General features: G+C 41.0%; 1 protein-coding gene across 9 annotated transcripts in view; it reads right to left on the bottom strand.

Moving 5' to 3' along the window:
- The window catches only part of LOC121166752 (SH3 domain-containing kinase-binding protein 1-like), a 187,424-nt gene that overhangs the window by 102,122 nt on the left and 68,702 nt on the right, over positions 1-16,600 (bottom strand). The window contains exon 1 of one of the 9 annotated variants that reach the window (XM_040996031.1): positions 16,217-16,438. The exons of the other annotated variants lie outside the window; for them this stretch is intronic. The gene's annotated coding sequence lies outside the window, so the exon portion shown is untranslated. Of the gene's footprint in view, positions 1-16,216; positions 16,439-16,600 lie in introns of those variants that run through there. 9 annotated transcript variants of the gene reach the window in all.

Here is a 16,600-nt window from a genome sequence, read left to right as displayed (position 1 = left end):
AAACTCTGCATCCCCTGCCCAATGTCTATTCTCTTCCTTCTGTAAGACTGAATTTTTAGATCCCATATACGATTGAGATCTCTTTCTGTGTCTGGTTTGTTTCACATCATTCTCCAGGTCCATCCATGTTACTGTAAATGACAGTGTCATGTTGATATATGAGTGATATTGCATTGGGGACATATACCACATTTTCTTTATCTGTTCATTTGATTGAATCTTAGGCTAATTTTATATCTTCTCTAGTGTGAACAGTCCTGCAAAACACAAGGACACACAGGCAACTCTGAGCTAATGATGCTCTTTCTTTTGGTTCTATGCATCTAGCAGTGAGATTTCTGGATCATGTGATAGTTTTATCCTTAATTTTTTGAAGAATTTTCACATTATTTTCCATAGTGGCTAGACTAATTCACATTTACACAAACATGATATAAGAATTCCGCTTTCTCCCCATCCTTGTTAGCAGTGTATATGTGTGTGTGTGTTAGTAACAGTTATTTTTAACTGGGGTGAGGTGATATCTCAATATGGTTTTGATATGCATTTCCAAATAAACATGTAAGCCTAAGACCTCCAATAATGAAAATATTAGAAAGAAATAGAAGAAAACTTTCAGGACATTCAATAAGGCAAGAGGTTTTTGGATATGACTTCAAAAGAATAGCAGTAAAAGCAAAATTACAAAAACAGAATTATCTCAAACACAGAAGCTTCTATACAACAAAGGAAATACAGTAAAAGACAATCTGCAGAATGTGACAAAATATTTTCCAACTATTCACCTCACAGGTAGTTTACATCCTGCGTATATAAGGAGCTAGCAAAACTCAATGGCAAAAAATAAAAAGCAAAAATTCTTGATTAAAAAAATGGTCAGAAGGCCAGAATAAATATTTCTTAAAGAAACCACACATATGATCACAAATTATTTGAAAAAAAATGTTCATCACTAATCATCGGAGATACGCAAATCAAACGCGCAGTCTATTTTTAAACATGACTACAAAAGGAATAATACATGAAAAGGAACTTTCAGGCCTGGAGCAGTAGCCTCGTGGCTAAATCCTCGCCTTGCATGCACCAGGATCCCATATGGGTGTAGGTTTATATCCCGACGGCCCTGCTTCCCATCCAGCTCCCTGCTTGTGGTCTGGGAAGGCAGTGGAGGACAGCCCAAAGCCTTGGGACCCTGCACCCATGTGGGGAACCTAGAAGCAGCTCTTGGCTCCCGGTTTCAGATCAGCTCAGCTCTGGCCACTGTAGTCACTTGGAGAGTGAACCAGAGGGCAGAAGATCTCTCCTTCCCTCCGTAAAACTCACTTTCCAATTAAAAAAAAAAAAAAAGTAGAAACAGTAAGAATAGATGTCAAGGAAAGGAAGAGATTCTTTTTTTGAAAGTAATTTTCTAAGGGTTAGTGTGGAATAGTAGATAATGCCTCTGCTTGCAATGCTGGCATCCCATATGCATGCCAGTTCAGGTCCAGCCTGTTCCACTTCTGTGCCAATTCCTGCTAAATACTCGGGGTCCCTGCTACCCATGTGGGAGATCTGGAAGAAGTTCCTAGTTTCTGTCTTTGACCTGGCCTGGCCCTGGTTTTTGGAGCCATTTGGTGAGTGAACCAGCAGATGGAATATTTCTCTGTCTTTCCTTCTCTCTGTAAATCTGCCTATCAAGTATGTAAATAAATCTTTAAAAAGCAACTTCCTGGGCCCAGCGGCGTGGCCTAGTGGCTAAAGTCCTCGCCTTGAATGCACCGGGATCCCATATGGCACCAGTTCTAATCCTGGCAGCTCCACTTTCCATCCAGCTCCCTGCCTGTGGCCTGGGAAAGCAGTCGAGGATGGCCCAAAGCCTTGGGACCCTGTACCCGCGTGGGATGCCCAGAAGAAGTTCCTGGCTCCTGGCTTCGGATCGGCATAGCATTGGCCGTTGCGCTCACTTGGGGAGTGAATCATCGGATGGAAGATCTTCCTCTCTGTCTCTCCTCCTCTCTGTATATCTGACTTTCCAATAAAATAAATAAATCTTTTTAAAAAAAAGCAACTTCTTAATGATAATATTTGGAGTAAGACTTAATCATACGATCGATGCTCATTTCTTTGGTTGTTTTGAAAAGCTAGAGAGAATTCAACTTATATTAATCCCCTTTCCCTGTTCACGACTGCAAACCTTGTCAGTTTCCTAGCTGCTTTAGAAGCACCTGCCAAGGACAGCCTGCTTGACAGTTTAACTACCTTCTCACTGTTCCTTCTTAGAAATAGCACCATTAAGAAAAGTGAAATGTTCATCTTTCTTCTATGCACACAAAGGAACAGGTGAGCAAGCAGCTGTTGCACAAAGCAGGGCGTGGGGGATTCAGTTCATCCCCCAGCACTGGCACCTACCACACAGCTCAAAGAAGGGAGATGGCCTCTTTGGGAGAGCACCGCAGGCGCTCAATGCCTGCTGTAGCCCTAGTCTTTCAGCTGCTCTCCTCCGTCAGCCTTTCCAGCTTGGCCACTGGTGAGAGGAGACAGGCCAGAATGTCTCTGCAGGCACTGTTGGCCTTGTCTCTCCTCCTGTTTCCACACATAGCCCCGGGACTCCCATTCATCAGCACTTGCTTATCACACAGAAGAGTCGAATGCTGGAAGGTTTTCGGTGGAAACTTCTGCCTAGGATCTTCAAATACTTCTACTAGCCTGCTCTGCTCCTCAGCCTCTCAAGGTCTTGGCTAATGATCCAAGAGCTTCTTACACAAATGATTATCATCCAAGTGTGTACACACACACACGCACACACACACACACACACATTCTCTCATCTCAAAATCGCTTTCTATGGTGTGCTAAACTAACAAACCAATCATTGAACCAACCAAACAAGCAACCAGCCAATTATCAAAATACCTTATCCTGCAAGTTGATAAATTTGGGAAACAATGACTGTTGTAGCACATTAAGGGTTCTAAAAAGTCCTGCTTGTTTTTAACTTAATCTCAGAGTACTCCAAACTTAGGTAACTACAGAACTCCTACTTCTTGGGGCCTCATTAACACATCACAAGATGAGCAGTCAATAGAACTGGGTGATCATTATAACCTTCCTTTCCTAAAATTCCTTGCCCATTCTCTCCATAACCTCGGCTCACCACTTACAATTCCATCCCTTATTTCCCTCTTACTGCATCTTTCTACATCTAAGCCATCATGAAGGCCTTGCTTTCAGATTCATCGTTTTTCCCTTTGACCTCTATCTAGAACCTTGTTACTATCACAGAGAATATTTCAATAGTTTCCTACACTGGGAATCTACCCTCAGATTGCACCTACCTCATCTGATATCCCCTAAGTTTCAATATTTAATAACCCTCCACCATAATTCATTACTATATCCATGCCCAAGTACTCAGAATATATACTACTTCTTGTTCATGTAAATTCCCAAACTCCAAACAGAGCTCACAGCTAACCTATAAGTGATGCAACTTTCTTTATCTCTCAGCTGCTCATATCTTCTGCTCGAAATCTTGGGACTAACAAGCAAGCTGAATATGAAATGCCCGATTGAGATTCTTTCATTAAGTCCTTCCGGGCTTTACTCCTTCAGGCTGTTCAACTCTCATCTCATTGAACATAACATATGGAGTCTGTTTTATATTTGGATATTACATACACACATCTGTGTATCAGTAGAATTTTAGCCAAATTCTTTTATTTGTTGTGAACTTTAACTCCTGGTAGGCTCTGATCATTTGGTTCATTGGTTTGCTTTGTGAACACCTCTAGAGATCATGTCCAAAACAACCAGGGAGAACCATGGGACACAGCCACAGGAGAGAGAAGACACTTAGATAAAAAGAAATTTCTCAAGGTTTACCAGGGGCTTGCACTCAAGCTGGGAACATTCAGGGATAAAGACTGACTCAAAGTGTTCTAAGAGGTGACCAGTGCACATGCAGACATTAAGTCTTGGACAGGAGTCCTCCCAACACAGTTGAGTACATGAACACCTTGTATAGACTTTACCCCCACTGTTTCTGAGAGCAATCTGCATGCAGTTTTGTAGAATCGTCTTATTCATAGAGGATGAATAAGCCACAGTAAAGTTCCATGTCACATATCACTTGGACAAAATATAACTTGCCATTATACTTTTCAAAGATTATTATTTGCTGTTATGATACAAACATTCCTTGTACTAGTGGATTAATTTCTTATCTTTCTATTTACAATGCCTTCCTTTTAGGTGTATTTGAGGCACTTAAAAAGAAAGTAGGTAAGGGAGTGAAAGAGATGCAGAGCAGCGCCAAGGACGGTGAGTCTAGTTTGGATTTTGTTCACCAGGTGCTTCAACATGGAGCCTGCTATTCCCACATGAACCAAGTCTTAAATTTTCAATGACAGCACCCTATGAATTCAATAAACATATGAAAATCGTTCTTAGGTCTAAAATATTTTTATTTATTCAACCATGACACAGTCTAGGCTATTTCCCTCAGCTGGGGATTGTCAGCTCACCTTTAGAATTTACCTGCAATCCAGCTGGCTAAAGACATGTTTTCAACTGACAAGCATCCAGCACATTTCATACTGAACAGATACCTGAGAGCAAAGCCACATTTTGTTCTGTTTTTCTCTATAACTCTAAAATGAAGGTTTGCTCATTCATTCATTCAGCATTCGTTTGTAGAACTAGCCTGAACCTCAACCTAGGTTGGATGCTGCACGTGCAAAGACAAGACATGGCAGAGTCCTGGAACTTTAGTGAGTTCAAAATGCAGCAATATAGGGAGGCCCACTGACAAAGTCACAGGTCAAGAAATAGGAATTAACACAGGGCAAGGAATAGAAACTACCAAGACAGTGCACCAGTGCACACAAAAGAGAGAGAGAAAAAAAAGCCATTTGTGAATCTACACAAGGAAATAAGTCTCATGGCGATCATGGGGGCTGCAATCACATTCTGAAGAATGTGTAAGGATCTGTAAGTAGAGAATGGTGGAAAGGGAATTCCAGGAAATTAGGAAGCAAGGCAAGATGCACACATGGAATGGCAATATCCCAGCCCAGAAGAATGATTCACAGTGAGAGCAGGGTTAGCAATGATGGGGAGGCAGAGCAAGGGGGAGTTTCCTGGCCTAGAGGCTAGCAAGGTAAGACAGGAACAATGCTGTGGTTTGTGTTTGGCCTGAAAGCCATGGGTGTCACATAATACACACAGAAGTGTGGCATGATCAAATGTGTCCCTTTAAGATCAATGATCTGGTGGTACTAAGAGGATGAAGAAGAAAAGATAAGGTATGTGAAAGTGCAGGAGACGCGGGGAGAGACTACTGTGGCCTGAGTGGGGTTCGGCCCCCTGAGCCTCTTGCTGCTGTTTGGTTGTCACTGCGACTCTGTTCGGTGGTGGGGCCTTTTGGGAGTGTGCACATACTTCAGAGAGATTAATGCCACTCTCAGGGATTGGGTTAGTTCTACTGGAGAGAATATGCATATTTGCTAAATTAATTGCAGTGAGAACAGGTTGCTACGAAGCAAGTACACCCTCTCTCTTGCATGCGCTTGTTCACCCTTTCGCTTTTATGCCATGCTATCATGTAGGACAAGGCTCTCAGCAGAGAATTTCTGCCAAGCAGCATGAAGAGTGCTCAGACAACTGAAAATTGGTCCACCATATGATCTAGCTATCCCCACTCCTGGGAATATTTCCAAAGGAAGTGAAACCTACATGAGAAAGTGACATGGAATCCTACATTTACAGCAACACAATTTACAATTGTGAAAACATAGAAACAATCCAGATGCCTGTCGAAAGAGAAACAGATAAACTGGTATATCTGATACTCCATGGAACACTCTTCAGCCATTAAAGAGAATGAAATCCTACCATTTGCAACAAAATAGTCCAAACTAAAGACCACTATGCTCAGTGAAATAAGCCAATTCCAAAAAGGACAAATATCATGTATTCTCTGATGTAAGGCAACCCTCATGCACAATACAAAATCAATAGATCTATAGGTGTATATGTGCTGCCGAAGCAAGCACTAAAATCAATAGATCTATAGGTGAACAAGTATGTACATATATTCTTATAGAGGAACTGTAAAATGGAGACTAGCATACCGGGAAATGAAGATACCTATCTGTATGCATCTCTACTCCTGGATAAAAGGAAGACTCCCAATAAAACATGTAAATATACCTCAATAATTTGATACTAGATTTTCTACCTTTGTCTATACCTACAATGTCATGATGCACTTAAACAGCAGATTCTTGCACTTGCAACTTGTTGAAGGACTATACTACTGTAATAATATGGGAGGGAGAAGAATGATGAGAGGTGAAGTGGAGAATCCCTTTACCTACAAAACTGTATCATAGAAAATAATACTTTAAAAAAACAAAAATATAACATATTGATTCCATTGAGATCTCAGGGCTGACAAACCAAGCTAACTTTCTTCCCACGGTACCAGCTCCCCATATGGGTGCGGTTCATGTCCCATCCCCTCCACTTCCCATACAGTTCCCTGCTTGTGACCTGGGAAAGCAATAGAGGACGACCCAAAGCTTTGGGACCCTGCACCTGTGTGGGAGACTCAAATCAGGCTTCCGGCTCCTGGCTTTTGACCTGACCAGCTCTGGTTGTGGTAGCCATTTGAGGAGTGAACAAGCAGATGGAAGACCTCTCTTGATCAGTCTCTCCTTCTCTCTCTCTGTAATTCAGAATTTCAAGCAAAATAAAAATAAACAGTATTGCTTTAAAAAAAAAAAACAAAAGGACCTCTATACCTGGCTGATGTTAAATAGAATCTGGCTTTAATATTGCAGGACTCATCTTCTACTTTCATCATTTGCTCCATAGATTCCTAAAGAATAACACTCTTTTTACAATCACTGGGACTCCCTTAATTTATGGGAAAAGGGCAGAGAAAATAATATTATTGGTTACTTAGGAAGGCTCGATGATCTTATTTTTACAATTTTTTTTTAAGAATGAGTTCAGGGCCCGGCGCGGTGGCGCAAGTGGTTAAGGTCCTCGCCTTGCACGCCCGGGATCCCATATGGGCGCCGGTTCTGATCCCGGCAGCCCCGCTTCCCTTCCAGCTCCCTGCCTGTGGCCTGGGAAAGCAGTCGAGGACAGCCCAAAGCTTTGGGAACCTGCACCCGCGTGGGAGGCCAGGAAGAGGCTCCTGGCTTCGGATCGGCATAGTATCGACCCGTTGCGCTCACTTGGGGAGTGAATCATTGGACGGAAGATCTTCCTCTCTGTCTCTCCTCTCTGTATATCTGCCTTTCCAATGAAAAAATAATAAAAATAAATCTTTTTTTTAAAAAAAAGGAATGAGTTCAGGCCACATACTCAAAAACAGGAGCTCCTGAAATATAGATGGAGGTTAGGGACACAGCTCATATACCTTTCAGCTATGTAGCAGGACGCTGACATGACCTAAGCTGTTTCAGGAGCAGAGATCCCTCAAAGAGCCCACAGTAAGCCCAGGTTCTCCAGCTGCTAGCTAGCAAGATGCATTCACCAGTAAGGGACACATTTCTAACGTGTCCTGCCATGGAAATATCCCCGATGCCAACCATCCGTTCTCTCACTTCCCTTATGCTCATACTGAACTTGGCTTTGAATTGTCCCCACCTTGGACTTTTGGCTACTGACCTGCATGACTTTGTGATCAATTGAATGGAAGCCCTAGAGGCAATGGCTGTGCCCTTGTTATGTCTGTATCATTCCAAGTGCCTCAAATATTTAAAGGGTTAAGTATGTGAAATTCACTCCAGTCAACAATAAACTCAACAACCACTCAAAAATATTGAGACTACGTGTAATGTACATTCTAGATGCTAGGGATATAGCAAGAGAACAGGTAAACCTACCCATCCTTTAAGGATCTAGCAATGCACATGAGTTAGTATCGAGGAGGAATCATCTTCAAGAGCACAGAATTGGGCCTGGCACAATGATCTACTCACTAAATCCTCATCTTGCAAGCACCAGGATCCCATATGGACACTGATTCATGTCCCAGCTGCTCTGCTTCCCATCCAGCTCCCTGCTTGTGGCCTGGGAAAGTAGCAGAGGACAGCCCAAAACCTTGGGACCCTGTACCCATGTGGAAGACCAGGAAGAAGCTCCTGGTTCCTGGCTTCAGATCAGCTCAGCTCCAGCTGTTGCTGGAGAACCAGTGGATAATAGATCTTTCTCTCTGTAAATCTGTCTTTCCTATAAAAATAAATAAATACATTTTTTTTAAAAAAAAGCACAGAGTTGCCAGCTGTATGATCCTAGACAAGTTCCTCAACTTCTCTATACCTCAGTTTATTCTTTTGAAATGGAGATTTCATAGATTTTCTCGGAGGCTTAAATTAAAGGTATACTGAGTGCTTAGCAATTACTACTGATTTTACTGAATAAAACACTGATCATCATAATGCTTCTTTGTGAACTCTAGCTACATGCATGACTGTTGTGATTACAACCACTTTCTACATGAGAGGTTAACTGCTTTACTCCCCTGCCTGGGGCCTGGAGAGCACCATGCAACTTGAACTAGAGTCAGTCACACTGTGCTTAGAGAACAGTGGTATCTCTGAGAAATGAGAAAAGGAAGAAAAGGCAAGAGCCACCAGCACACAGTCACCACTGGGGAGGTAATAGAAACAGAACAAAAAGGAGAGGAGAAACAAGGGTGCCAGGAACAGCAAGGCCCGCAGCTTCCAGGGCAGCAGAGCTTTGGTGAAGGTGGCACCAATGGTGAGTGGCTGCAAGGCCATCCTAGGAACCCCTCAAGCAAAGGCCCATACCAACTGCTTCTGGCAGCATCCAAAGGATGGATAAACAACAAGGCGTGTGCCTGGGGCAAACGAGCTAGTGTCAGACAACAGGCAGCCTTTTATTGAGCATTTTGATTCTCCGGAACAAACTACACCACCAGAGCAAATGACCCCAAGACATCTTTTACAAAGCTTGGCTTCCATTCAATGATGGAAGGAGACGCCCTACACTGCTTGGCCAAACAGATACTCCTCCCAAGGCCGGTTAGGAAACAGGAGCCAAATGAGACCACAAACTCCTGTGATAGAGCATCTCAAGGCACTAGTGGAAAGTGCAGACAGATCCTGAAATGTGAAGAGCTGAATTCACAGTCCTGTACCTGGCAGTGTCTAGGCCTCCTGCCAAAGGCTGCTCTTAAAGGCTTCTTTCAAGATCAGCAAACAAGGGAGAACTGGAATCCTGTTTCAGTCTTGCATAGCACACATTAAATTCAACAGGCATGTGGAATGCCTACCACTGGGGCAGCCCACAAGCCAAAAATGCTCTTCTACGTTATTTTTGTTTTCATGTTGTCGAGAAAGTATTATGTTCTCAGCTACGAAATGGAAGATTGAAACATAATGTTGATGGAAATCAGTGCAACCACCAATTCCAGTTCTCTCTAGTCTTTTCTGTTTCAAGAGCCTTCAAACTGAGTATTGCACAGTTTTTGAAAGGCATGTTTACTGAAAGGTTGTAATGACATGGGGAATTTTATATAATGCCAAGTCAAAAAGATACAAAACTATACATGTGTGCAGTATGACCTTAACCTGTTATCATGTATGGCAAAAGGACTGAAAGTAAATATTTAAAAAATTTTAACAATGCTTGCTCCAAGGTGATTTAATTTTTGGTGTTTTTTCTTTCTTTCCTTTTTTTTTTTAACCTTCCAGTGTTTCAATAAATCGGCCTTTTTATAATCAGAAAAAATTAGGTTTTAATAAGATACACTAATATAGTTAAAAATGATGGCCTGCCTCCTCAAATTATTGATGTCTATCCAAAAGTTTTGCTTTAGTTTGCAATACCTTCTCACTAAAAATTACATGTACTTTTCTTCTGTGCATCATCATATTTTCTTTTCCTAGACACTAGTAAGAATGTTAAGGACATCAGATGTCAAATGAGCTGTGACGGTTAGCAGCCCTGTAGACCGTTCTCTGCCTTTCATCACCACCCTTTACTCATGGTTGTTCCTCAGTTCTTATCACCAAGGACTAAGCAGATCATGTACAGCCATTTCCAATAAATACTGCTCTAAATATTGCATTGAGGCATTCTGTCAAATGTTTTCAAATTCAGAAACATATTCATTGCTCTTCTAATTTGGCCCCATGAGTTCCTCATTCGTATGTCTGAAAGGGACTGAAAAACAAAGTAAAACAGTGATTTCAGTTTGTAGCTCTTCTCCATGTCTGATCAATATGCACAGATTTTTCATTTCCAGTTTGAGCATTTCAAGAAATATTAATTTAATGGTAAGATTTATTTGCATAGAGTCCTTAGCTCACCTGCCCTCATTTTCTAGCAGTTGTCCAGTTCTGCATAAGTGAAAACTTTTTAAACATAAATTTAATTAATATTTTAAAAAATGGAAATGAAAACAAATGTGATAAAAATCCCCCCCCCCCAATCTGAGGTTCCATTTTTCCTTGTTACTCAGAATTAGTTGCTTGAGTCATAATTCTTAAATTATTCAGAGTTCACAAATATTTTCATTTTTCAGGCATTTGACAACCATCTCTTTATGTGAATGTATTTTGCTTTTCATGACTTTTAAAAATCAAGACTAACTTCTAAAATTAGGAGTCAAGGTCAAAGTGAAGACAAATCAAGTAAATATGCTTTTAGAGAGGAATCTTTCTGTAGAGTAATTTTGAGTCTCTGCTTGGCTGTCATTCATATTCAGTCATTCTTTCATTCATTTTAACTTCAGCTTAATAGTGAGTAACCAGAGGAAGGGCCTCAAGGCTGTACACTACCTTTACAGTTGCTGCTTCAGAGACAAATCAGATCCTCACCATATGAACAACTGGTTAAGTCTTTCGTTACTCATTTTGCACACTCTAATTTTCCTGTACTAAAATATTTCCCATTCTCTTCTCCTTTCTCTGTAACAAAGACAGCAAACCACCAAAACACAGACGGTGAAATCCCCCATTTTAAAAACAAAACATGAAATCACCTATTTTAATCATGTACTTTCTTAAATGCTACTTTCTATGGGTATGTTAGTTAGAGATGTATATTTTTGCTTTTCAGAGTTAATAAGGAAGACAATAAGCACAACGAACCACCAGCACCAATGGAAACGTTTTCGGTCCTGAGAAATGTCTTGTCTTTAGCTATCACAACAGACAAGGTTCGTTTCAAGGTTCTCCACTTGTTAGTTCCAGGGAGCCACAGCAATTCTCTGTGCCTCCCACAAAGACTTGCTGCAGGCTTTGCCCAGCAAGAACACTGCAGAATCACAGAGGATTGTGACAGAAGGGTCAAGAGCAGGAATGTTACTCCTGACCTTGGTGACCTTTTCACTCCAGACAGACGGGTTCAGATGATACGCTACTTAAGTTTACAGGAACGTTCAGTGACAGAGTTCCACATCCTCACAACATACGATAATTAATTAGCCACTCATCCCTTATTCCCAGTCTTATCACCACACCTCACATTAAATAGGCCTCTCTTTGGCAGCTGTCTGTGAGATCCAAGAAGAGCTGACCATTACACCCTCTACAATCCTTTGTTTCCTTATGGAGTCTGCCCAGTCGTCTCTGTACTGCAGTTCTAGTGCACATCAATTCCAGTTTCATGACCATCTTCAGCCACTGCCTTGTCTCCTTCACCTCTTACGACATCCCTGTCTCTTTTTAGTCATTTTGTGACAAGATGACCAACTCAAAACACAATCTTCATTCCACAAGAACACTGCTCTGTGGCCCACAGAACCAGTTTCACTACTTGAAAATTCACACTTGCCTCCCTTTATCCACCAACTGCATCTCTTATCAAAGACCACTTTTCTACTTTCCTACCTAATAGCCTGAGTGAAGGTCAGAACGATCTGGAGTTGTTTGAACTCCTGGGCACTACATTAAAAATATATACTCAAAACCATCAGCAATCTTATAAACCTTTGCTGAAAAACAAGGTATGGTTGTCCACCATGTTCTGCTCATTGCTTGCTGCAAAAGGGGAACATGATACATACTGCCCAGGTAGATCACTTCCATGTGTGGGCTCAGATTTAGCAGCTTCTTAACAATTCTGCCTCTTCTGAGTCAAAACCAACAGTATTGTATATTCCTACTGTGTGACAAACTAGCATTCCAATTTCTGAATACTTCTGCTGTCTCTCCTTCAAACAATGCCTGAGTTTAGAGGGGACTTTGGAATAGGAACTCAAAGTCAAACCCACACACATAGGAGACCTGGGAGGCTTCTGTATCCCCCTATCCCAGAAGCAGACAGGGTGCCAAGAGGACAAATGTGGACCACTTACATTATTCCTTCACTTTTGATCAGCTTTGTTAACAGTCTAGAGAAGGTACCCAGGAAGTTTCAGGGAAGCTGCTCCCAGTGAAGAGAGAAAATCAGAAACCCAACTAAGAAGTCACAGACCAAGCAGATGGAACCAACACACACACATTAAAATCACTGATGGGTGCAAACGCTTAGCAAGTGAAAGAAGCCAAAGCAAATGAGGGAGTGAATCCATCTTCACTACTCCTAATCTCCTCACTAAATCAGCGAAGCAGAAACATGATTTCTAAGTGACACAGACCTCAATTTTCTGCCTTTACTTTTCCAAACCCTGCCTATTAGACTCCTGAAAGGTCAAGGACAGGTTTAATTGAGGTGACACTTCAGAGTCACAGGCCCTTTGCAATATGGTGATGAAAGGCTGACTTTCTAATGAACAAGTTCCTTTCAGAACTGTTTATTTTACAGACAACTCACAATAAGATGAAAATACCTATTAAAAGAATCCATTGGGGCTTATTGTATTTCTGTTTTCATTTGTTTCTAGATCATTTATGAGTATATATGATGTTGACCTTCACCGTTGAAGAGCCTGAGTTGGGGATAAAACTGTCCCCTTGCACTTCTGAATGGTCTCCAATGCAACAGAAAAGCACAAAACAAATTGCTGATTGTTTTCTGTAATCTAAACTCTAAGTGTGAGAAAACTGGTCACCATGCTGGGAAGCTGAATAGTTAATTTTGAAGTAGCCAATTTTCTTTCTTACAGCATTAAAGTTCATTGCACTCCATTGAAAAACAGTTTTCAAGAATCTTATTTTATGACTGGTGAGAAGATCAGACAGAAAAAGACAAGCCAAGTACAAAATCATGATAATTTTAATGGCCACTCAGAAAAATTTCATAACCCAAAAGCATCTAAAAACTCCGGGTATGAGATTATGAAATAATTATTTGTATCACTAAGAAACAAAAGATGGCCATAATTAAATACTTAGAGGCACCTTAGTCTGCCCCACTGAAGAACAGGAATTAAATCCAATGACAAACTCAGCAAAGAATTTATAAAGGTAAGGCCTTCGTTTTCCACCCCAGGGAATTCCAGAACTGAAGATGACGAGAGAACACCAATCATAAAGCCAGCTTCTCACGCTATGTAAGACAAACGAAATGCTACACTAAGAATCCATAATAGCCCAAAGTAGAAATTCATCTTTTTCACAAGAGAACCATTTTGAGTTTACGCTATAAAACCTTTGCCACAGATTTTAAGGCACAAGGTGGGGCTCCGTGAAAAGCAGCCGTCACAGTGTTACCACCCCCCTGAAACCAACCAGCCGTGGATACCCGGCTCTTTTTGCTGTCTGGGGCTATGGGAGCCACAGGATCGAGCTCCTCTACAAACTGTAGTCACTTGGAATTATGCAGTTGATCAGTGAGTGGTGATTTTCAGATTAAGACTTTTTTTCACAACTCATTATTCTAAGATAAGAAGACTAATAACCTCCCCCCTTAGTGATAGGCCACATAAGCACAGCAATTGTGACTGCAGTGAGTTAAGCACCTAATGCCCATCAGGATACTACTATCCAAAATGGTGACACAGAAGGGCTGACAAGGATCTGTTAAAATTGGAACCCTGTGCACTGCTGGTGGGAACATAAAGTGATCAGACACTATGAAAACCAGTATAGTGCTTCCTCAAGAAAAAAAAAAAGGAAAGTTGGAATTACCATATGATCTAGCAATACTACTTCTGGAATGTATACCCAATAATGAGGCAAGGACACAATCAGGTTTTGCTATGTCAGTATTCATTGCAGCATTACTCACAACAGCTAGAAGGCAGAAATAACCCAAGTATGTATCAACAGATTAATAAACAAAATGCAGTATATCCACAAATATTATTCAGTGTCAAAAAGAAAGGAAAACTGTGATTCATGCTACAACATGAAACTGAAGACACTGTGCTAAGTACAATAAGCCATTCACAAAAGGACAAATAACTTAGCATTCCCCGTATATGAAGCACCTGGGCAAATTCACAGAGACAGATATACAACAGCGTTTGCCAAGGCCTTGGTGGAGGCTACAAGAGAAGTTACTATTTAATGGGCAAGCAGGTCCAGTTTTGCGAGATGAAAAGATTCTAGAGATGAAAATACTATGGGGTTGTACGTAATGCCATCGAGCTATACATTTAAAAATCATTAAGATGCTACAGATATTTTACCACAAGTTAAAAAATCCCCCCAAAAACAAGTCTACATTTTTTTTTACAAGAGTGCATGGAAGGTTTTTCTGAGGGATCTCTACCGGGAAAAAACTGAGCATATAGGAATAAGGAAGTCCTTTGTTTTCCTGGAATTTTTTATTACCATATATTTGAATTGCTCTCATTCAAAACAATACCATTTAGAATTAAGTTAGTCTTCAGCCTGGAAATTCTTTTAAAATTTCAGCTGAAGAATATAATCAGAGAAGGCACAATGATACATATCATGAGAATGTTGTTTTTAATATTAAAAAAGTAGACATGAAGTCGGGGTGGTTCCATAAAAGGGACTGTAGTTTTATGATGGCTGGAGACATTAAAGTTGCCACTCAGCTATGGGACAGAAAAAAGGGTCCATAACATGTTAAGTTTTAAGAACTGGCAACATTCAACAACAAGACCCCTGTTGCTGTACAAACTGCACGTGCTGCATGCATATTTATGCTCAGAAAAACAAAGTCTGGAGGAACATGTAGAAAATATTACCATAGCTATTCCTGGATATTGTTAATAATTATTGCAAAGGGCTTTCGTCAGCAGAGGAGCATCAGTGCTATTTCCATGATGAGAAAGACACATCCAAAGGCTAGTGAGTGCTTCCCAGTGCAACAAGCTTCTCAGAGCAGATCCTCCCGGGCCCCAGTGGCGCCCTTCCTCCCTCAGCCTGGACCACCGCCTGAGTGCTCAGGGAGGCTGCGGAGACTCTGCTGCACCCTATAATCATGCTTCCACCCATTTCCGCAAGGAAGAGTGAGTGTCATCATTTTGCCTGCAAATACCTAATTCTGCTTTCTGCTCATGAGAACTCAAAACAGTGACACCTAACAATAAGGACTGCAATTTTCAGATCTCTTTCCCTAGGAAAGCCTCATGAGCCATTGCAGATCAACATATTTTTATTCCAGCCAACCTGTGCCTGCACGCCTCTCATGGGAGGGAACTTCAAAAAGAGAGGAAAAAATGAGAGTGAAGTGGACGTTGGAGCAAATATCTACGAAATCCATGTAGATTTTTTTTCATAATGTACATTTTATATAAATTTTTGAAGATTCATGCACACATTCTCAATTGTTTTTGCACCGCAAAAATTTATCTTTTAATCATATTTTCCATAAAGCTTTGGAAGCCCTTCTTATATCTGTTTCTATCCTCTATCGAGGTTAAGTCACGGATGTCATTTAAAAAAAAAACCCTCAAGAAATTCTTGTAGAGTAATTAAAATGTTGTATTTCCTTTCTTTAATTCTAGAAATAGTAAAAGTTGAAGCCAACCATATAAGACATAAAGGGAAATATTTCACAGATCTCATCAAGTCTCCCCTTACCAGTTCTGTCCCACGGCGCAGGGTACGGGATACACATGACACCGTAAGCCGTACTTACCCTGTGGCTATTGGGGAAATTCTCTTTTGTGTTTGGAAAATGACAGACTTCTGCTTTTTTAGACAGACAAATATGAACAGCTTGTAGAGAGAAACGAGACCATCTATTACCAGCAAAGTCCCAGCAAATCACTGGATGTCTTTATTTTACTTCTTCTATGACAACATGAATATAAACACACAGCATTGAAAAATTAGCCAAATATCTTTACCTCTATAACCAAAAAGTTCAACAGCACCCAGAAGTCAGCCCCTACAGCTTCTCCATTCACGAGGAGAAATCCAGATGTCTGCGGCCCCCAGGAGAGAAATGGCCCCCAGCTGGCTTGTTCTGCTGCATATCCTCTTCTACTCTAACCTGAAAAGCGAGCTGGATTTGTTTATGGCGCAAACATCTGTAATTGCTAAACATCCCTGCAACGTGGTGTAACAGTTACTGTTTGTGCACACTGCCCATCTAACTTACTCTGTGCAGTATGAACACATAAAAACCCAAGACACAGAGAAATTGGAAACATCTGTGAGAATTAATGGCCAAAGTGACCAAAGCTGAGGATGAAGCATTACATCTCAAGAGCTCCAGGGCAGTTTTTGGCTTTAGCAAATAGTCCTTACACTTGCTGGGCTCCTCCTCCACATTA

The sequence above is a fragment of the Ochotona curzoniae genome, unplaced genomic scaffold, assembly GCF_017591425.1.
Source record: "Ochotona curzoniae isolate NIBS_2020 unplaced genomic scaffold, NIBS_Ocur_1.0 patch218, whole genome shotgun sequence".
In the NCBI taxonomy this organism is placed as follows: domain Eukaryota; kingdom Metazoa; phylum Chordata; class Mammalia; order Lagomorpha; family Ochotonidae; genus Ochotona; species Ochotona curzoniae.
The sequence above is the reverse complement of the archived record's forward strand: the minus strand, read 5'-3'. Positions and strand labels throughout refer to the sequence as shown.